At 39.9% G+C, this 22936-nt stretch overlaps 1 pseudogene across 1 annotated transcript; it reads left to right on the top strand.

The window, feature by feature from the left end:
* Positions 1-9823: 9823 nt before the first annotated feature.
* On the top strand, positions 9824-21578 carry LOC309819923 (transmembrane emp24 domain-containing protein 2-like; annotated as a pseudogene). The gene is made up of 2 exons: positions 9824-10408; positions 21429-21578. The product of its transcript is annotated as a transmembrane emp24 domain-containing protein 2-like (transcript).
* Positions 21579-22936: the final 1358 nt, after the last annotated feature.

The raw sequence follows: 22936 nt of genomic DNA, 5'->3' as shown, positions 1-22936 counted from the left end.
GCACTTTTTATAGTTTATTGTTCATAATTGCCGCAATTGCACAAGAGTGTTGTTATTTTTAGTCCCATTTAGTTTCTTTGTATTTTGTTGCTGGAGGAGATCTTTGTCCAGGTGCAAGTGCAAGCACTCCGGTAAAGTGTCCCAGGTCCCAGTCTATCTTATTACGGCCAGCATACTTAAGTACTAATATCAACAAGGAGACTTAGAACTGAAATTTAGAGTGCTAACTTAGTGATTTTATTTTCTATTACCATGTGTACGTGGGAACCTGTACTTCCATATGTGGGAAAGTGAGGTTGGCAAGGTACGTACCAGGTATAGGACTATGAATATGCTGGATAAGGTATGCTGAAGAATCTCCCACTGAAGTCTGATAAAAGATTTTCGTGTTAATTGTATATCTAAATACCCTCTTGCAGGGGAGACATATCATAGATCACTTTGCTTTGTCTTTAAGGAGCTGATGTTGTACTTAACGTTCCAACCCTTAAAGCTCAAACAGCACAAGTAATTGTCACTTTGAAACTGAATTTTTTTATACTGTATTTGCAAGGCCAAAGGCTATGTAACAAACAATCTTGCATTTTCAGACACGAATTCTTTTATTTCTGTTAAACTGAATAAACAATTTTTGTTTCCTAGGCAACCAAATTTGCTTATAACTACCATTTAATTTCTTGTTAACAGAACATAGTGAAAAGACAACTTTGATTGTAAAGATATAATTACTATAATAAATAAAGTAATTTATATTAAAAAAGAATGTTGAATGTAGTTTAAGATTACTCAGGGGAGTCAAGATGGAGGAGGAGTAGGAGGACAGGGAGTTTACCTCTCCTCACATATGCATCAAGAATACATCCACAGGGACTTCCCTGGTGGCTCAGTGGATAAGAATCCACCTGCCAATGTAGGGGACAGAGGTTCAATCCCTGGTCTGGGAAGATCCCACATGCCAAAGAGCAACTAAGCCTGTGTGCCACAACTACTGAGCCTGTGCTCTAGAGCCCACATGCCACAATTAATGAGCCTGCGTGCTGCAACTACTTCAGTCTGAGCTCCTAGAGCCCATGCTTCACAACAAGAGAAGCCACCATAATGAGAAGATTGTGCACCGCACAAAGAGTAACCCCCACTTGCCACAACTAGAGAAAGCTTGCACACAGCAACAAAGACCCAACGCAGCCAAAAAAATAAAAATCGAATCAAATCTTTAAAGAATACAAGTGGAAAAATACAGAGCACCTGCTGAACACTAGCAGAGGAAATTAGACACCTAAAAGGACAAGAAAGATCCTCGTGTAACTGAGTAGGGTGAAAAAAAAGAAGAAGGGAAAAGGAAGAGGAGAGGAAGCAGGACGGAACCTCAACCCCTGGGAGGGAGCTGAAGGAGAGGAGAGGTTCCCGCATCTTGGGAAGCCCCCTCACCAGCAGGGAGATCAGCTAGAACAGAAGAGGAGCTTTGGGGGCTCGGAGGAGAGCGCAGCAACCAATCTGTGGCAGGTAGGACAGAGTGAGACCTACACAGATGGTCTGTGCCACAGCCATGTGTGCCCTAACCTGAGACATGTGTCTGCCGGTGTGGACGGGGTCTGGGTGATGGAACACGGGGATTGGAGAGTAGACCCAGGGAAAAGACTGCTGTTGGCTGTACAGAGATAGACTGAGGGTACAGGAGTGAGGAGCTCTGCAACCAGGAATGCTCGTGGAGGAAGTCCAGACTGCCATAGAAGCGAAGTGCCATTGCTGAATGATGTGCAAAGGGCAGGGCTGCCATTGCAGCCTCTATCTCCATGCACTGGTCCCTGCCTCCTTGGACACTAGAAAGTGCTCCCACCAGGGCAGGCTCTCATGCCCCTGGCTGCCTCCTCCTCCTCCGCACCCCGTCCCCCATAGGGTGGGCTTTTGTGCTCCAGGGCATCCTTGGGAGTAGATGCCTGTGGGTGGCCCATATGCAGAGGTGGGGCTGAAACCACAGCTGAACCCCAGGGGCCATGCAACTAAGGAAGAAGAGCTGAAATCTCTCACAACTGTACAAATTGCAGATTTACACCCCTGCTACCGACTTTGTAAACTCAGCGCCTGCAGAACATCTGAACAGGCAATGAGTGCTCCCACAGCCAAGACAGGTCTAGCTTTAGTAGCTATGGACTTTGTGGGCACGTACATGCAGGGGTTGGGCCAGAGTAGAGTCTGAGTTGCCCCCACTCACCCAGAGCAGGTCTAGATCCATGATTACTGCAATCAGGGACCTGACTTCAGTGGGTCTATACTGGTGGTCTGCTGAAAACAACATCTGAGAGGCACTAGGACCAATTGCTGACATACTCACAGTTAAGATGGGGCCAAGAGCAGTGTCAACAACAGTGAAATCAGAGAGTTCACACAACAGGTGAAAGGTGACACACAGAGAACACCCACAGGTGAACATCTCCAGAGGAGGAACACTCAGTGTCTTTTCTCCCAGTGAGAGTGCTCCAATCCCACCTACCTCACACCACAGATCAGAAACACAGCTATGAAACAGATCTGGGGTCCTCTACTCCAATAGCTAGGGAGTGGACCCAGCCCCTGACAGGGCAGTGACAACCACAGAGCAAAAGGGAGGCCCTGCTCAATATCCAGTGCAGGCTCTGGTCACCACATCATTTGCACCTCCTATCAAGGGGATAATGGCAGCATAAACTGAGGAAAGAGATGGCAGACTTCTATACTAAAAACAACCCTTGCACCAAAAAATATTAAACCCACACAGGCTACACAGGGATATTCTCATATAAAAATAGCCCTCCAAGAGTGCCTGATGGTCTGGCATTGGGGGGAAGAACCCCCAGAGCATTTAGCCTTGATGGCCAGTGGGGCTTTAGTGCAGGAGCCCCCACAGGGCTGGGGGAAACAAAGACTCCACTCTTGGAGAGCACACACAAGTTTCATGTGCACTGGGACCAGCACAAAGCTGTACCTCCACAAGAACCTGAGCTAGACCTACCTAGGGGTTTTGGAGGGTCCCCCAGGGAGGCAAGGGTCAGCTGTAGATCACTGTGGGGGCAAGTACACTGGTAGTAGAGGCCTCTGGGAATGTTGATCAGCCTGAGCTCTCCCAATTTGGCACTGAGGCCTGGCCCCACTCTACAACATGCAGACTCCAAGTGCTGGAAAGCTTCAGGCCATACAACCAATAAGATAGGAGCACAGCCCCACCCAGCAGCAGACAGGCTGCCTAAAGTCGTGCTGAGCTCATAGCCACCTCAAAACACACTCCTTTACATGGTTCCCCTCACCAGAGGGGAAAGACCCAGCTCCACCCACCAGAGGGCAGGCACCAGTCCCTCCAACCAGGATGCCTAAACAAGCCTCTGGACCAACCTCACCCACCAGGGGAAGACACAAGAAGCAAGAACTACGGTCCTGCAGCCTGTGTAAAGGAGACCACAAACACAGAAAGTTAGACAAAATGAGACAACAGAGAAATATGTTGCAGACAGTGGAACAAGAAAAAACCACAAGAACAACTAAATGAAGAGGAGATAGGCAATCTACCTGAAAAAGAATTCAGAGTAATGATAGTAAAGACGATTCAAAATCTCAGATAAAGAATGGAGTCACAGGGCTTCCCTGGTGGCACAGTGGTTGAGAGTCCACCTGCCGATGTGGGGGACACGAGTTCGTGCCCCGGTCTGGTAGGATCCCACATGCTGTGGAGCGGCTGGGCCCATGAGCCATGGCTGCGGAGCCTGTGCCTCCAGAGCCTGTGCTCCACAACGGGAGAGGCCACAATAGTGAGAGGCCCGCATACCGCAAAAAAAAAAAAAAAAAAAAAAAAAAAAAAAAAGAATAGAGGCACAGACCAAGAAGATACAAGTAATGCTGAACAAACACATAGAAGATTTAAAGAAAAAACAAACAGAGATGAACAACACAATAACTGAAATGAAGAATGCACTAGAAGGAATCAATAGCAGAATAACTGAGGCAGAAGAACATATAAGTGACATGGAAGACAGAGTGGTGGAAATCACTGCCACAGAACAGAATAAAGAATGAAAAGAAATGAGGACAGTCTCAGGGACTTCTGGGACAACTTTAAACACACCAACACGAATCCAGGAGAATGGTTACCACTGGTGGCGGGGTGGTGGTGGTGGAGGGAGTGTTGAGGATTAGATTGAGAATGGAGATTAAAAAAATAATGGCAATAATAGTATAATAATGTCTAATATTTGTATAGTGGTTACATTTGCCAGGGCTCTAAATGCTTTCTGTACTTTAGCTCATTTAATCCTCACAAGTCAATGGTAGTTACTAGTACTTTCTGCATTCTACAAAGAAGGATACCAAGTTATACTTCCTAACCATTGTACCAAATATTTCCTAAATTAAAAAAAATAGAAACAAATGAAACCATGGATAAAACATTAAGATATTTAATATCTTTTTTTTTTGCTGTACACAGTCCTCTCACTGTTGTGGCCTCTCCTGCTGTGGAGCACAGGCTCTGGATGTACAGGCTCAGCAGCCATGGCTCACGGGCCCAGCCGTTCCACAGCATGTGGGATTCTCCCAGACCGGGGCACAAACCCATGTCCCCTGCATCAGCAGGCGGACTCCCAACCCCTGCACCACCAGGGAAGCCCGAGATATTTAATATCTTAAAGTAGAAAAATAGCAACATAAGTTTGCTTTTGTTTTTGTTTTATTTAATTTGGAAATGTAGAGGTAAATTCCAGGAGAAACAAGGGAACTTGAACTTATAGGGGTCCCAGGAGAAGAAGAGAAAGGAAAAGGGCCTGAGAAAATATTTGAAGAGATTATAGCCAAAAAATTCCCTAACATGGGAGAGGAAACAGTCACCCAAGTCCAGGAAGCACAGAAAGTCTCATACAGGATAAACCCAAGGAGGAACACACTGAGACACATATTAATCAAACTCACAAAAATTAAATACAAAGAAAAATTATTAAAAGAAACAAAGGAAAAGCAACATACAAGGGAATCCCCGTAAAGTTATTGGCTGATTTTTCAGCAGAAACTACAGGCTGGAAGGGAGTGGCATTATATATTTAAAGTTATGAAAGGGAAAAACCTACAACCAAGAATACTCTACTCAGCAAGGTTCTCATTCAGATTTGAAGGAGAAATCAAAAGCTTTACAAACAAGCAAAAGCTAAGGGAATTCAGCACCACCAAACCAGCCTTACAACAAATGCTACAGGAACTTCTCTAAGCAAGAGGGAAAAAAAGAAGCCACAACTAGAAATAAGAAAATCACAAATGAGAAAGCTCATGAGTAAAGGCAAACATAAAGTAATAGTAGGGAATTATCATACACATATATGATATCAAAACAAGCAACCATGAAAAGAGGAGAGTACAAATGCAGGAAATGGGAAATGCATTTGAAATTAAGAGACCAGCAACTCAAAACAGTCTTGTACATATTCAGACTGCTATATCAAAACTTCATGGAAACTGCAAACAAAAAACAATAGATACACACACAAAAAGAAAAAGCAACCCAAACACAGCACTAAAGATGGTCATCAAATCACAAGAGAAGAGAACAAAAGCAGACCAACAACAAAAAAATCCAAAACAATTGAGAAAATGGCAATAGGAACATACATACTGATAATTACCTTAAATATAAATGGATTAAATGCTCTAACCAAAAGACATAGATTGGCTGAATGGATACAAAAACAAGACCCATATATATGCTGTCTACAAAGAGACCCACTTCAGACCTAGGAACACATACTGACTGAAAGTGAGGGGATAGAAAAAGATATTCCTTGCAAATGGAAATCAAAAGAAAGCTGGAGTAGCAATATTCATATCATAAAAAGTAGACTTTAAAATAGAGACTATTACAAGAGACAAGGAAGGACACTACATAATGATCATGGGATCAATCCAAGAAGAAAATATAACAATTGTAAATATATATGCACCCAACATAGGAGTACTCAATATATAAGGCAAATGCTAACAGCCATAAACGGGGAAATGGACAGCAACACAATAATAGCAGGGAAATTTAACACCCCACTTACACCAATGGACAGATCATCCAGACAGAAGATCAGTAAGGAAACACAAGCCTTAAATAACACATTAGACCAGATGGACTTAATTGCTATTTATAGAGCATTCCATCTGAAAGCAGCAGAATACACATTCTTCTCAAGTGCACATGGAATATTCTCCAGGATAGTTCACATCTTGGGCCACAAACCAAGTCTCAGTAAATTTAAGAAAACTGAAATCATATCAAGCAACTTTTCCAACCACAATGATATGAGATGACAAATAAATTATAAGAAAAAACTATAAAAAACACAAGCACGTGGAGGCTAAACAATATGCTACTAAACAATCAATGGATCACTGAAGAAATCAAAGAGGAAATACCTAGAGGCAATTGAAAATGAAAACATGACAATCCAAAACCTATGGGGCACAGCAAAAGCAGCTCTAAGATGGGCGTTTATAGAAATACAATCTTATCTCAGGAAACAAGAAAAATCCCAAATAAACAGCCTAACCTTATACCTAATGTAACTAGAGAAAGAAGAACAAACTAAACCTAAAGTTAGTAGAAGGAAAGAAATCATAAAGATCAAAGCATAAATAGTTGAAATAGAGATGAAGAAAACAATAGAAAAGATCAATGAAACTACAACCTGGTTCTTTGAAAAGATAAACAAAATTGATAAACCTTTAGCTAGACTCATAAGGAAATAAAGGGAGAGAGCTCAATTCAGTAAAATTAGAAATGAAAAAGGAGAAGTTACAACTGATACCATAGAAATACAAGGATTATAAGAGACTACTACAAGCAACTATACACCAATAAACTGGACAACCTAGAAGAAATGGACAAATTCTTAGAAAGGTACAATCTCCCAAGACTGAACTAAAAAGAAATCGAAAATATGAACAGACAAATCACATGTATTAAAATCAAAACTGTGATTTTAAAACTTCCAACAAACAAAAGTCCAGAACCAGATTGCTTCACAGGCGAATTCTCTCAAACATTTAGAGAAGAGTTAATAGCTATCCTTCTGATACTCCAAAAAATTTCAGAGGAAGGAACACTACCAAGCTCATTCTATGAGGCCACCATATCCCAGATACCCAAACCAGACAAAGATATCACAAAAGAAGAAAATTACAGGCCAACATCACTGATGAACATAAATGCAAAAATCCTCAAAAAAAATACAAACAACCTGAATCCAACAACAAATCAAAAGGATCATATACCACGATCAAGTGGAATTTATCCCAGGAATGCAAGGATTCTTCAATATATGCAAATCAATCAATGAGATACACCACATTAAAAAATAATAAAAACCATATGATCATCTCAATAGCTTCAGAAAAAGCTTTTGACAAAATTCAAAACCCATTTATGATAAAAAACTATCCAGAGAGCTGGCACAGAGGGAATATACCTCAACATAATAAAGGCCGTATACAACAAACTCACAGCTCACATCATTCTCAGTGGTGAAAAACTGAAAGCATTTCCTCTAAGATCAGGAATAAGACAAAGATGTCCACTCTCACCACCTTTATTCAACTTAATTTTGGAGGTTCTAGCCACAGCAATCAGAAAAGAAAAAGAAATAAAAGGAGTCCAAACGGGAAAAGAAGAAGTAAAACTATCACTGTTTGCAGATGACATGATGCTCTACATAGAAAGTCCTACAGACACTACCAGAAAACTACTAGAGCTCATCAATGAATTTGGTACTGTTGCAGATACAAAATTAATACACAGAAATCTGCTGCATTTCTATACACTAACAACAAAATATCAGAAATAGAAATTAAGGAAACAATCCCATTTACCATCACATCAAAAATAATAAAATAGCTAGGAATAAACCTACCTAAGGAGGCAAAACACCTGTACTCTGAAGGCTGAGATGCTGATAAAAGAAATGAAAGATGACACAAATAGATGGAGAGATACACCATGTTCTTGGATGGGAAGAATCAATATTGTCAAAATAACTATCCTATCCAAAGCACTCTACAGATTCAATGCAATCTCTAATAAATTACCAATGACTTTTTCAACAGAATTAGAACAAAAATTTTACAATTTGTATGGAAACACAAAAGACCCCGAATAACACATGCAAACCTGAGAAAGAAAAACGGAGTTGAAGGAATCAGGCTCCCTGACTTCAGACTATACTACAAATCTACAGTAATCAAAAAAGTTTGTTACTGACACAAAAACAGAAATATTGATTAATGGAACACTATAGAAACTCCAGAGATAAACCCATGTACCTATGGTCAACTAATCTATGACAAAGGAGGGAAGAATATACAATGGAGAAAAGACAGCCTCTTCAATAAATAGTGCTAGGAAAACTGAATAGCTACATATAAAAGAATAAAATTAGAACACTCCCTAACACCATACACAAAAATAAACTCAAAATGTATTAAAGACCTAAATGTAAGGCCAGATACTATAAAACTCTTAGGGGAAAACATAGGCAGAACATTCTCTGACATAAATTGCAGGAATATCTTTTTTGATCCACCTCCTACAGTATGGAAAATAAAAACAAAAATAAACAAATGGGACCTAATGAAACTTAAAAGCTTTTGCACAGCAAAGGAACCCATAAACAAAAAGAAAAGACAACCCATAGAATGGGAGAAAACATTTGTTAATGAAGTGACAGACAAGGGTTAATCTCCAAAATATACAAAGCACCTCATGCAGCTCAATATATTAAAAAAAATGACCCAATCAAAAAATGGGCAGGGCTTCCCTGGTGGCGCAGTAGTTGAGAGTCTGCCTGCCGATGCAGGGGACACAGGTTCGTGCCCCAGTCCAGGAAGATCCCACATGCTGCGGAGTGGCTGGGCCCATGAGCCATGGCCACTGAGCCTGCGCGTCCAGAGCCTGTGCTCCGCAAGGGGAGAGGCTACAACAGTGAGAGGCCTGCATACCGCCAAAAAAAAAAGGGCGATGATCTAGATGGACATTTCTCCAAAGAAGACATACAGATGGCCAAAAAGCACATGAAAAGATGCTCAACATCACTAATTATTAGAGAAATGCAAATCAAAACTACAAAGAGGTATCACCTCACAGTGGTGAGGATAGCCATCATCAAAAAATTTACAAACAGTAAGTGCTGAAGAGAGTGTGGAGAAAAGGGAACCCTCCTACGTTGTTGGTTGTAATGTAAATTGGTACAACCATTATGGAGAACAGTATGGAGGTTCCTTAAAAAACTAAAAATAGAGCTACCATATGATTCAGCAATCCCACTGCTGGGCATATATCTGGAGAATATACTTTGAAAAGTATACATGCTACTTTGAAAAGATACATGCTAAAGCAACTATACTCCAATGAAAATTAATTTTAAAAATGTAAAATAAGATACGTGCACCCCAATGTTCGTTGCAGTAGTATTTACAATAGCCAAGACATGGAAGCAACCTAAATATCCATTGACAGATGAATGGATAAAGAAAATGTGATATATTACTAAGCCATAAAAAAAAAAAGAATGAAATAATGCCATTTGCAGCAACATGGATGGACCTAGAGATTGTCATACTGAGTGAAGTAAGTCAGTCAGAGAAAGACAAATATCATATGATATCGCCTATATGTGGAATCTAAAAAAAAAAAAAAAGGTACAAAATGAACTTATTTACAAACAGAAATAGAGTCACAGATGTAGAAAACAAACTTATGGGCTGAGGTGGTGGTGGCAGCGATGGCGGCTCTGGAGGCCACAGTCCCGGTCCTGGTTTTGGCCCCAGCCCCACCATGGTGACACTCGCTGAGCTGCTGGTGCTCCTGGCTGCCATCCTGGCCATGGCCTTGGACTACTTCGTCAGCATTGACGTGCATGCAGAGGAGTGCTTCTTCTAGCGGGTCACCTCGGGAACCAAGATGGGCCTCAACTTCGAGGTGGCCGAGGGCATCTTCCTGGGCATTGACATGGAGATTACAGGGCCTGATAATAAAGGAATTTATAAAGAAGACTGGGAGTCCAGTGGGAAATACACATTTGCTGCTCACATGGATGGAACATGTAAGTTTTGTTTCAGCAATAGGATGTCCACCATGACTCCAAAAATAGTGATGTTCACCATTGATATTGAGGAGGCGCCCAAAGGACAAAACATGGAAACAGAAGCTCACCAGAACAAGCTAGAAGAAACGATTAATGAGCTCACAGTGGCGATGACACCTGTAAAGCATGAACAGGAATACATGGAAGTTCGGGAGAGAATACACAGAGCAACCAATGGCAGAACAAACAGCAGAGTGGTCCTTTGATCCTTCTTTGAAGCTCTTGTTCTAGTTACCATGACATTGGGACAGATCTACTACCTAAAGAGATTTTGTGTGTGTGTGTGTGTGTGTGTGTGTGTGTGTGTGTGTGTGTGTTTGTGTGTATTTTCTTCTTTAATCTGTTAATGTGGTGAATCACATTATTTTTAGAGTTAAAATTATCTGTATTCTGGAAAAGTCCAACATGGTTCATATATTATTACCATTTTTATGTATTGCTAGTTTGTGTGTCCTAATATATTTTTTTAATTTTTGAATTTTATTTAATTTTTTTTTATACAGCAGGTTCTTATTAGTCATCAATTTTATACACATCAGTGTATACATGTCAATCCCAATCGTCCAATTCATCACCCCACCAACCCCACCCCACCGTGGATTTCCCCACTTAGTGTCCATACGTTTGTTCCCTACATCTGTGTCTCAATTTCTGCCCTGCAAACCAGTTCATCTGTACCATTTTTCTAGGTTCCACATGCATGCGTTAATATACAATATTTGTTTTTCTCTTTCTGACTTATTTCACTCTGTATGACAGTCTCTAGATTCAACCACTTCTCAACAAGTGACCCAATTTTGTTCCTTTTTATGGCTGAGTAATATTCCATTGTATATAAGTACCACAACTTCTTTATCCATTCGTCTGTTGATGGGCATTTAGGTTGCTTCCATGACCTGGCACTTGTAAATAGTGCTGCAATGAACATTGGGGTGCATGTGTCTTTTTAAATTATGGTTTTCTCTGGGTATATTCCCAGTAGTGGGATTGCTGAAAAATATGGTAATTCTATTTTTAGCTTTTTAAGGAACCTCCATACTGTTCTCCATAGTGGCTGTATCAATTTAAATTCCCACCAACAGTGCAAGAGGGTTCCCTTTTCTCCACACCCTCTCCAACATTTGTTGTTTGTAGATTTTCTGATGATGCCCATTCTAACTGGTGTGAGGTGATACCTCATTGTAGTTTTATTTGCATTTCTCTAATAATTAGTGATGTTGAGCAGCTTTTCATGTGCTTCTTGGCCATCTGTATGTCTTCTTTGGAGAAATGTCTATTTTGGTCTTCTGCCCATTTTTGGATTGGGTTGTTTGTTTTCTTAATATTGAGCTTCATGAGCTGTTTATATATTTTGGAGGTTAATGCTTTGTCCATTGATTCATTTGCAAATATTTTCTCCCATTCTGAGGGTTGTCTTTTTGTCTTGTTTATGGTTTCCTTTGCTCTGCAAAAGCTTTGAAGTTTCATTTGGTCCCATTTGTTTATTTTTGTTTTTATTTCACTTACTCTAGGAGGAGGATCAAAAAAGATCTTGCTGGGATTTATGTCAAAGAGTGTTCTTCCTATCTTTTCCTGTAAGAATTTTGTAGTGTCCAGTCTTACAATTAGGTCTATAATCCATTTTGAGTTTATTTTTGTATATGGTGTTAGGGAGTGTTCTAATTTCATTCTTTTACATGTAGCTGTCCAGTTTTACCAGCACCACTTATTGAGGAGACTGTCTTTTCTCCATTTTATATCTTTGCCTCTTTTGTCATAGATTAGTTGACCATAGGTGCATGGGTTTATCTCTGGGCTTTCTATCTTGTTCCATTGATTTATGTTTCTGTTTTTGTGCCAGTACCATATTGTCTTAATTACCGTAGCTTTGTAGGATAGTCTGAAGTCAGGGAGCCTGATTCCTCCAGCTCCGTTTTTTTCCCTCAAGACTGCTTTGGCTATTTGGGGTCTTTTCTGTCTCCATACAAATTTTAAGATTTTTTGTTCTAGTTCTGTAAAAAAAAATGCCATTGGTAATTTGATAGGGATTGCATTGAATCTGTAGATTGCTTTGGGTAATATAGTCATTTTCACAATATTGATTCTTCCAATCAAAGAATATGGTATATCTCTCCATCTGCTGGTATCATCTTTAATTTTTTTCATCAGTGTCTTATAGTTTTCTGCATACAGGTCTTTTGTCTCCCTAGGTGGGTTTACTCCTAGGTATTTTATTCTTTTTGTTGCAATGGTAAATGGGAGTGTTTCCTTAATTTCTTTTTCAGATTTTTCATCATTAGTGTATAGGAATGACTGGGATTTCTGTGCATTAATTTTGTATCCTGCAACTTTACCAAATTCACTGATTAGCTCTAGTAGTTTTCTGGTGGCATCTTTAGGATTCTTTATGTATAGTATCATGTCATCTGCAAACAGTGAAAGTTTTACTTATTTTCCAATTTGGATTTCTTTTTCTTCTCTGACTGCCATGGCTAGAACTTCCAAAACTATGTTGAATAACAGTGGTGAGAGTGGATATCCTTGTCTTGTTCCTGATCCTAGAGGAAATGCTTTCAGTTTTTCACCATTGAGAATGATGTTTGCTGTGGGTTTGTTGTATATGGCCTTTATTATGTTGAGGTAGGCTCCCTCTCTACCTACTTTCTGGAGAGTTTTTATCATGAATGGGTGTTGAATTTTGTCAAAAGCTTTTCCTGTATCTATTGAGATGATCATATGGTTTTTCTTCTTCAATTTGTTAATATGGTGTATCACACTGATTGATTTGCATGTATTGAAGAATCCTTGCATCCCTGGCATAAATCCCACTTGACCATGGTGTATGATCCTTTAATGTGTTGTTGGATTCTGTTTGCTAGTATTTTGTTGAGGATTTTTGCATCTATATTCATCAGTGATATGGGTCTGTAATTTTCTTTTTTGGTAGTATCTTTGTCTGGTTTTGGTATCAGGGTGATGGCAGCCTCATAGAATGAGTTTGGGAGTGTTCCTTCCTCTGCAATTTTTTGGAAGAGTTTGAGAAGGATGGGTGTTAGCTCTTCTCTAAATGTTTGATAGAATTCACCTGTGAAGCCATCTGGTCCTGGACTTTTGTTTGTTGGAAGATTTTTTTTTTTTTTTTTTTTTTTTTTTTGCGGTACGCGGGCCTCTCACTGTTGGAGCCTCTCCCGTTGCGGAGCACAGGCTCCAGTTGCACAGGCTCAGCAACCATGGCTCACGGGCCTAGCCACTCCATGGCATGGGGGACCCTCCCGGACCGGGGCATGAACCCATGTCCTCTGCATCGGCAGGCGGACTCTCAAGCACTATGCCACCAGGGAAGCCCTGTTGGAAGATATTTAATCACAGTTTCAATTTCATTACTTGTGATTGGTCTGTTTATATTTTCTATTTCTTCCTGGTTCAGTCTTGGAAGGTTATACATTTCTAAGAATTTATCCATTTCTTCCAGGTTGTCCATTCTATTGGCATAGAGTTGCTTGTAATAGTCTCCTAGGATGCTTTGTATTTCTTAGGTGTCTGCTGTAACTTCTCCTTTTTTTTAATTTTATTGATTTGAGTCCTCTCCCTCTTTTTCATGATGAGTCTGGCTAATGGTTTATCAATTTTGTTAATCTCTTCAAAGAACCAGCTTTTAGTTTTATTGATCTTTGCTATTGTTTTCTTTGTTTCTATTTCATTTATTTCTGCTCTGATCTTTATGATTTCTTTCCTTCTACTAAGTTTGGGTTTTGTTTGTTCCTCTTTCTCTACCTCCTTTAGGTGTAAGGTTAGATTGTTTATTTGTGATTTTTCTTGTTTCTTGAAGTAGGCTTGTATAGCTATAAACTTCCCTCTTAGAACTGCTTTTGCTGTATCCCGTAGGTTTTGGATCATCATGTTTTCATTGTCATTTCTCTCTATGTATTTTTTTATTTCTTCTTTGATTTCTTCGGTGATCTCTTGGTTATTTGATAACGTATTGTTTAGCCTCCATTTGTTTGTGTTTTTTATGTTTTTTTTGTTGTTGTTTTTGATTTTGTTTCTTGCGGTACGCGGGCCTCTTACTGTTGTGGCCTACTCCCATTGCGGAGCACAGGCTCCGGACACGCATGCTCAGCGGCCATGGCTCACGGGCCCAGCCGCTCTGTGGCATGTGGGATCTTCCCGGACCGGGGCAGGAACCCATGTCCCCTGCATCGGCAGGCAGACTCTCAACTGCTGCGCCACCAGGGAAGCCCTGTTTTTTATGTTTTGTTCCCTGTAACTGATTTCTAATCTCATAGCTTTGCGGTCAGAAAAGATACTTGATATGATTTAAATTTTATAAATTTACTGAGACTTGATTTGTTACCCAAGATGTGATCTATCCTGGAGAATGTTCCATGCACACTTGAGAAGAAAGTGTAATTTGCTGTTTTTGGATGGAATGTCCTATAAATATCAATTAAATCTATCTGGTCTATTGTGTCATTTAAAGCTTGTGTTTCCTTATTTATTTTCACTTTTGATGATCTGTCCATTGGTGTCAGTGAGGTGTTAAAGTCCCCCACTATTATTATGTTACTGTCGATTTCCTCTTTTATGGCTGTTAGTAGTATCTTTATGTATTGAGGTGCTCCTATGTTGGGTGCATATATATTTATAATTGTTATATCTTCTTCTTGGATTGATCCCTTGATCATTATGTAGTGTCCTGCCTTGTCTCTTGTAACATTCTTTATTTTAAAGTCTATTTTATCTGATATGAGTATTGCTACTCCAGCTTTCTTTTGATTTCCATTTGCATGGAATATCTTTTTCTATCCCCTCACTTACAGTCTGTATGTGTCTCTAGGTCTGAAGTGGGTCTCTTGTAGACAGCATATATATGGGTCTTGTTTTTGTATCCATTCAGCACTCCTGTGTCTTTTGGTTGGAGCATTTGATCCATTCACATTTAAGGTAATTATTGATATGTATGTTCCTATGACCATTGTCTTAATTGTTTTGGGTTTGTTTTTGTAGGTCCTTTTCTTCTCTTGTGTTTCCCACTTAGAGAAATTCCTTTAGCATTTGTTGTAGAGCTGCTTTGGTGGTGCTGAATTCTCTTACCTTTTGCTTGTCTGTAAAGCTTTTGATTTCTCCATCAAACCTGAATGAGATCCTTTCTGGGTAAAGTAATCTTGGTTTTAGGTTCTTCCCTTTCATCACTTTAAGTATATCATGCCACTCCCTTCTGGCTTGTAGAATTTCTGCTGAGAAATCAGCTGTTAACCTTATGGGAGTTCCCTTGTATGTTATTTGTCATTTTTCCCTTGCTGCTTTCAATCATTTTTCTTTGTCTTATTTTTTGCCAATTTGATTACTCTGTGTCTCAGTGTGTTTCTCCTTGGGTTTATCTTCTATGGGACTCGCTGCATTTCCTGGACTTGGGTGGCTATTTGCTTTCCCATGTTAGGGAAGTTTTCAGCTATATTCTCTTCAAATATTTCCTCTGGTCCCATCTCTCTCTCTTCTCCTTCTGGGACCCCTATAATGCAAATGTTGTTGCATTTAATGTTGTCCCAGATGTCTCTTAGGCGGTCTTCATTTCTTTTCTTTCTTTTTTCTTTATTCTGTTCCACAGCAGTGAATTCCACCATTTTGTCTTCCAGGTCACTTATCCATTCTTCTGCCTCAGTTATTCTGCTATTGATTCCTTCTAGTGTAGTTTTCATTTCAGTCATTGTATTGTTCATCTCTGTTTGTTTGTTCTTTAATTCTTCTAGGTCTTTGTTAAACATTTCTTGCAGCTTCTTGATCTTTGCCTCCATTCTTTTTCCAATGTCCTGGATCATCTTCACTGTCATTATTTTGAATTCTTTTTCTGGAAGGTTGCCTATCTCCACTTCATTTAATTGTTTTTCTGGGGTTTCATCTTGTTCCTTCATCTGGTACAAAGCCCTCTGCCTTTTCATCTTGTCTATCTTTCTGTGAATGTGGTTTTTGTTCCACAGGCTGCAGGATTGTAGTTCTCCTTGATTCTACTGTCTGCCCTCTGGTGGATGAGGCTATCTAAGAGGCTTGTGTAAGTTTCCTGATGGAAGGGACTGGTGGTGGGCAGAGCTCAGTATAACTTTAATCCACTTGACTGCTGATGGGTGGGGCTGGGTTCCCTCCCTGTTGGTTGTTTGGCCTGAGGCAACTCAACACTGGAGCCCATTCGGGCTCCTTTGTGGGGCCAATGACAGTCTCTTTGAAGGCTCACGCCATGTTGCACTTCCCAGAACTCCCACTGCCAGTGTCCCCGTCTCCATGGTGAGCCACAGCCGCCTGCCCCCTGTCTTTGCAGGAGACCCCCCCAACACCAGCAGGCAGGCCTGACTCAGTCTCCCCTGGTGTCCCTGCTCCCCCTCCTGGGTCCCGATGCACACACGACTCTGTGTGTGCCCTCGAGGAATGGAGTCCCTGCCTCCTCCAGTCCTGTTGAAGTCCTGCAATCAAATCCCAGCAGCCTTCAAAGTCTGATTCTCTAGGAATTCCTTCTCCCATTGCTGGACCCCCAGGTTGGGAAGCCTGACGTGGGGCTCAGAGACTTCATTCTATTTCGTGGACTTCTGTGGTACAAGTGTTCTGCAATCTGTGAGTCACCCACCCGGCAGTTATGGGACTCGACCCTACTGTGATTGCACCCCTCCCACCATCACACTGCGGTCTCTCCTCTGTCTCTGGATGTGGGGCATCTTCCCTGGTGAGCTCCAGTGTCCCACTGTCGATGATTATCAAGCAGCCAGTTGTGATTCCGGTGCTCTCACAAGAGGGATTGAGAGCACATCCTTCCACTCCTGAAGAGACTTTTTTGAAGTCCAGAGGGTTGTTTATAAAGGCTTTTTCTAATGATCCCAAACTCATAATTCGCTGTTTACCAAACGTCTTGGTCGTAATAATGTCATTAGTTTCTATGTTTTTATTTTCTAAACTGTACATTCACAGCTTATGTTTCTTTGTGATTAATATATATTGGGGAGAAACATTTTTTAGGAAAGTCATAGTGAAATTTGACATGTGATTGGCATGATTTCATATTTGAATTCTTCCTCCATTATACAGGTCCTTCCAGAACTCAAGCACTGTAAGTGGAATATAGGTGCATAGTCCTTATTATATCTTCTTTCCTTTGTTTTTATAATAAAATGCAGTCTGGTCAGGATTGTACTTTACTGATAGTACTTTACTAAAAATGACTGCATTCTTGGGATCCCTAATCCTGCAGTTCAAGTCATTAAAGATTCATTTTGTTGAGTCCTTATCAGAAACAACAATCTGAATCTTGACATTTTCTATCCAGCCTAATGGCAGAGCTCTGTGACTAGAGTATGCTACCAGGTTGGTACTTTTATACTTTGTCTATCTTGTTTTTGCTTTAAAGATAAGACTTAAACCAACAACTTTTTCCCTTTAAAGTTTTACTTTGAACCTTAGAACTCAATCACCTCCACTTAAAATTGTTGACACAAGCAGCTAATAACCATTTTTTGGTTTCTGCCTAACCTTTTAAGAAGTTGTTATTAAAGCCAATTCTCTGGGTGTTGCAGTGAACGGTAGTTCTTTTTCTTTCTATGATGGCCTATCCACTTTCTCTACTCTTAGCATGGAGGAGGTATGCGTTCACATAATTGGAAAAATCTGGATTTCTGATGCCAAAGGGTTAAAAGCCTCTTGGATTTCTTTGCAGTGATATACAGCCACCATTTTATTTTTGATCAGTGGCATTTTGGCCACTGTTTAATTAGTGTACTGAGCATTACTGTCAGCACTAGGGTGTTTGTTTTTCTTGGGTCTTTCATTTTTGGCATATGTGAATTTTGTTTTGTATAAAACAAAATGACTTTCTCTTGGCCTCTGATGATGGGTTAAAATTAAAGAAGCATCTAGTTTTTGTGTGGGGATGATCCAGGATTATGTTGTGACTGATGTATATTAGTTACTTGTACATTTTTTTTTTTTGGATCTTTGCAAGGGGAAAACTACAAGTAACAAGTTTTATATAATTAATTTAAATCTGTTACAGTTTTTCATGTTCAGGATAAACAATTTTTCAACCTTGGGTGAAAATACTTGCAACAGTTTATGGTGACTGTGTTTTACCTTAGGACAACTGTTGCATGCAAATTTGTGTGCGTGTGTGGGTGAAAACACTTCAAAATTGAGTTAAAAGATGTAAATTTAAAATTGGTTGTGTATCTAATCTGCCCCAGGTCCAGTAAATAAACAATTCTTTTTAAAAACAAAAACAAAGTGAAACAAAAACGTATAGTTCCCATGGGGAAGGGGAGGATGGATAAATTAGGAGACTGGGATTGACATATACACACTACTATTTATAAAATAGATAACTAATAAAGACCTACTGTATAGCGCAGGTAACCCTAATCAATACTCTGTAATGACCTATATGGGAAAAGAATCTAAAGAAGAGTGGATATATGTATGTGTATAGCTGATTCACTTTGTTGTACACCTGAAACAACACAACATTGTAAATCAACTATACTCCAATAAAAATTATAAAAATAAATAAATAAGTAAGATTTGAACCTACAAAAAAAAAGATTATGCAGTGGCTGGTTAGATATTCATATATTGATTTGCTTAGTGGGTTCTATTGAATATTTAACATACACATTTAAAGATTTTTAAAACTTATTTCTGAAATTATGTCATTCTCCTGAATAATCAAGAACACTAACCTGCTACCATATTCTCTTTGCCACTCTCTTTTGTAATATTTTGGGTTTTAACTGCATGATTAATTACCCTCACAATATGCCTCAACATTAATTTTGACTCAAATGTTTTACTGATTAATTTACTTACTTCATTTCCTTGTAATCCATACAAATTTTACTTTCTTTGATGTTGTAATGAATTATATTTGTAATTAATTCCATCAGAGCTATTCTAGGAACTATAATCTGTGTAAATACTTTTGTTATCCAACACAAGTTCATGTGCCAAACAAACAGAAAAGTCGGAGTTTGGAGCAGAAAAAGGTTTATTGCAGGGCCATGCAAGGAGACATATGGCTCTGTTAGATGGCCTTTGTCTCTCAGGGCACATATCTGCTGCATGCCTTCCAAGATTATCAATTTCTGGTGTTCTGGTGGTATTTTTCTAGAGTTGTATGGTTTTTATTACTTTTCAAATTATACATGTGTTTTTATTATTTTAAAGAATATGAAGAGAAAAAAAGGAGGTAATTATGTGTATTCAGTCTGCCACCTTGTTTTTACTTTGTAAATCTCAATGCTGTCTTGCCAGTAATGGTTCATAATTGTTATTTTATTTTATATTTTATTGTGGTAAAATACATATAACATAAAATTTACCATTTTAATCATTTTTAAGTATATAGCTTAATAGCATTAAGCATATTTACATTGTTGTGCAATCATCACCACTAGTCACCTCCAGAAAATTTTCATTATCCCAAACTGAAACTCTGCACCCATTAAACAATAAATCCTCATTTCACTCTTCCTTCAACCATTGGTAACCACTATTCTACTTTCCTTCTATGAATCTGACTCTTCTAGATACCTCACATAGGTGGAATCATAGAATTTTTGTCCTTTTGTGTCTGCCTTATTTTACTTTGCATGTCTTCAAGATTCATCCATGTTGTAGCATGTATTGGATTTTCCTTCATTTTATGGCTGAATAATACTTCCTTGTACGGATAGACCACATTTTGTTTATCCATTCATCCATTCATTGACACTTCAGTTGTTTCTACCTTTTGACTACTGTGAATAATGTTGCCGTGAACATTAGTGTACAAATACCTGCTTGAGTCCTTGCTTTCAATTCTTTGGGGAATATACCTAGAAGTGGAATTGCTGGATTAAATGGTAATTCTATTTTTAATTTTTTGAGGAACCGCCTGTCAACTACAAATTGGCACTTACCATTGGCACTTGCCATCTACCTCTACAAGGTAGATGTGCTGCTGCAGCTGCTGACTTTCAACACCCCCTGAAAGGAATTCAGGGTGGAGAGCAGAAATGAGGCACTCTGTGCTCTGGGAAAAACTGGCAGAACATGTCTTCAGATAGTCAGATATTTTCAGGAGACAATTTTATGAGTCCAATTCTTGCATCTCCTAATATCTAGAAAAGCACTAAGCACCTTCATGGTGATGATTGCTCCTCGTGACTAGCAGAAACCTTCTGCAAAAAAATATGTGCTTGATTGCATGTACTCCCCCTTCACCAAAATCACAAATATACTGACCTCCCCCAATACCTCTTTGGAGCAGTTTCTCAGAGCTATCTGAAATGCTATCTCCCAGGCTATAGTCCTCATTTCGCCCCAAATAAAACTTGACTCACAACTTGCACGTTGTGCATTTTTTAAAGTCGACACGCCCTACTATTTTCCACAGCAGCTGCACCATTTTACATTGTCACCAGCAATTCACAAGGATTCAATTTCAACAAGTCCTCACCCACACTTGTTTTTTTCTGTATTATTTTGTTTTTGTCTTTGTTTGTTTTGATAGCAGCTATCCTAATGGGTGTAAAGTGATAGCTCATTGTGGTTTTGATTTGCATTTCCCTAATGGTAAGTAATGTGTATTGTTATCTTTTATCGATACATAACAAACTTATTTTGTCCAACTTAACTATTTTTACTTTGAAATATACTTGTCTTTGTAACATTGTGATCCCAGATTTCTTTTTCATATTATTTTTCCAGGTATATCTTAATTCATCTCTTTATTTTCTACCTTAAGGTACCCTTTGATTTTAGGTCTGTTTTTGTAAACCGTAATGGTGGATATTTTGAAAAGCATTCATTCAACACTTATTGAATACGTATTATTTGGTATGTACAGTGCCAGACAATGAGGATGCAGTTGTAAAGAAGGGAAGTACAGTCAATACTGGAAGACAAGCTTTACAATTTAAAGGAACCCTTTTAAAAGAAGTAATGAGTGTCATGAAAAGGGCAATACTAGGTCTATGTTTTTGTTTTTACCCAGTGTGTCAGTTAAAAAATATATCTTTTATCATAGGCTACAAAATTTAGACAATTTTTTTAATTCAAAAATTTGTTAGATTCTAAGTTTTCTCAATAACCAATAAGGAGCAGCAAACGTCTAGTCGTCCACATTTTCTATTACATATTCACTTTCCCTCCTACTATCATTGTCATCATAATTATGAATAAAAAGGGTGCGAGAGAGGACATGTGGTTACAGCAGAGGCTCCAACTTCCTCTGCCTTCTAGCAAGACTGCTTTTTCTAGCAAGACTCTAGCCTTCCCACTGTTGGCCCTTCTCGTACCCCGTAGAGTGCCGTAGAGTGCAGACGTCTGGGAAGTATAGTTCGAAAGGAAAAGCTCTGCGGTTCTCCTTTGCGCACGCGCATTTTTGTCCGGCGGCCTGGCGGCGGCGGCGACAACAAATATCCCTGCTCTAGGTGTTCCCCTTGCCTGCAGTAAGGGCCGCAGCTTCGAGTCCCCGTCCTGGCGAGCCCAGGTACAGACTGCCGGTGAGAATGGGCCCGGGGTGTGCGCCTCCTACGGCGGGGCCAGGACAGAAGGCCAGCCGCGGCGCGAGCCCCAGCTCTGGGCGTGCCAGCCCAGGCGGCCTTGGCAGGTGAACGCAGCTCGAGGAGGGGGCGTTGCCCGGGGAGGTCTCCCCGCCCGACAGCTGGGCCTATGCCTGGGGCAAGGCTCCTGGAGAAACGGCACTCGAAAAGAGATTGCAGCAAGCTGTGCCTTCTTTTCAGGGTTCGTGAACCCTGGGGCGGTTTTCACCTTTTTCCGTTGGTTGGTTTTTTCCCCCCTAGAGTTTAAACTTTATGTTTATCCGTTTTTGCCAACCTTGTTTTTTGACATTGTTCTAGAGTGAATCCTAAGTGATTTAACTGTTTACTTTTTTGTTTAGAGTAATTTTGTACGCTTGCAAAGTTACTTCCCTTTTCTCTAAATTTTAAATTCATTTCTAGCCAACGAAGCTATTTCTTCTAAGTCTTGTATTTTTGGGGGTGTGGGAGTAGGGAAGGTGGATAGGTAATGTTTCCTTTTAGGTTTAAGGAGCATTGATAACTCTTTCTTCGAAAGGAAACACAGTTTCCAAAAACACAGCTAATTTTTGGTTGACTATTTCTGAAAAGGACATCAATTCTTAAAATGACTTTTGAAGAATTACTATATCATAATTACTGTAGCTCAAAGTACCTAAATGCAGGTGTGTGGAATATTTATGTCATTTCTCAATGATTAACCATTTCTGTGAGCCCGGTGTGACTGCTCTTTACACTGTTAATGCATATCAGATAGTTCTAAGCCCTTAGTTTGATTCCTCTTTATTCATAAACCACTGGCTGAAAGGTAGCAGGCCCAGTGACTGGCAGTCTTCTTACTGCCCACTCCTGGTTTTGGTGGTCAAGCACAGGGCCCTTCCCACTCAGGAATGCCTAGGCTTCCAGGTTCCTTCTGGTTTCCTTCTGCAAGGTGCTCAGTGTGTGGAGACTTCTTAACCTAGCCTAACCCTGATGAGGACGGGAGTGCAGACAGGATGGAGAGACCTCACAGTTTCTTTCAACGTTTCAGGTGCCTTCTCCAAGAGGAGCAGCAGGAGGGAGACATGGCCACAAGATTGCTGCCAGCCCAGGCTCTGGTATGTGAAGGCTTCTTTCTTGAACTACCTTCTGGGTTCAGAGGTGGGGAACATGCTTCATCCATTGCTGAGCTTTTCTCGGTAATGAAGCCCATTGAGGGACTAGAAGGCCTGGTAGTTGAGGAACTTCAGAAAGAAGGTGTTTCCCTTGCTGCAGGGCCAGTCTCATTTTGAA

The sequence above is a fragment of the Grampus griseus genome, assembly GCF_964374135.1.
Source record: "Grampus griseus genome assembly, chromosome: 3".
In the NCBI taxonomy this organism is placed as follows: domain Eukaryota; kingdom Metazoa; phylum Chordata; class Mammalia; order Artiodactyla; family Delphinidae; genus Grampus; species Grampus griseus.
Note: the sequence above shows the minus strand (reverse complement) of the source record. Positions and strands in the feature narration are given on the sequence as shown.